The following is a 989-nucleotide window of genomic DNA, read 5'->3' on the forward strand; positions in this document are numbered from 1 at the left end:
GCCTGGTCTGTGAGTTAGGAGGGGTCTATTTTAAAAGGAAGAACAAAGAGATTGCGATTAATCATTGTTTTGTGACATTCCTGTGACATTTCTTAATCGTAGTTTCGAGAGTCATAGGCTATCTCTGGCCAGGTGGTCCATGCTCAGGGGTCTTGCTAGCTCATTTTGCCCTTAAGAAACAACCTGAGTTTGTAGGTTAATGGTGATACCTATTAGTAATTTCAGTACGTTAACAATGTTGTTGACAACAGCAATTTTAGCCCTCTGACGCTGGCTGATGAGTGTTCAGTTAGCATAGCACTGAGGTCAGAGAGGACAGGAGAGGGAATACTGTTTTGAACAGAGAGATTAATTATAAACTGGGGAAAGGAAGTTGGTGAAGGCGGACTTGGTTTCAGCCCTTCTGAGAAAATTGTGTAGTGAAATATACTAGCAGCAATGAAAATTTGAAGAGTTCTTGTAAAATTATGAATTGTGAGGAAATAGAAATTGGGGTCATTCATTCATCAAATATATATTAGTGCTTACGATGTGCCTGGCACTCCTGTTGAGACTGAGGACACAACACTAAATTAAACAATGAAGTGCCCACCTTGGTACAGCCTATATTCCACTGGGGGGAAGGGGGGGTGAAAGCAAACAAATAAAATACAGTAAGTTGTCAGACACTGTGATGAATAAGCGCAGAGCAGGTAAAGATGAGGCTGTCTGAGACGGGTTCTGGTGAGGAGGTGGTCAGCCAAGGATGCACCAAGGAGATCTAGTGAAGTCAGGCAGCAAGCCATGTGTGTATTTGTAAGGATGGTGTACTTGCCCTCAGTTTTCATTTCCTCCAGGTGCCTGTAGTTCTAAGACTTTAAAAATAAATGTGTAGCAAGAGGCACACTTCAGCACCTATAACTTTGACTTTACCAACTGTATGCAAATATTTTAAGTTATTTATACACAGAGAACCTATAAAATTCCAAGAATAACTAGAAGTCTTTGCA

This window comes from Camelus dromedarius, chromosome 1 (assembly GCF_036321535.1).
Source record: "Camelus dromedarius isolate mCamDro1 chromosome 1, mCamDro1.pat, whole genome shotgun sequence".
In the NCBI taxonomy this organism is placed as follows: domain Eukaryota; kingdom Metazoa; phylum Chordata; class Mammalia; order Artiodactyla; family Camelidae; genus Camelus; species Camelus dromedarius.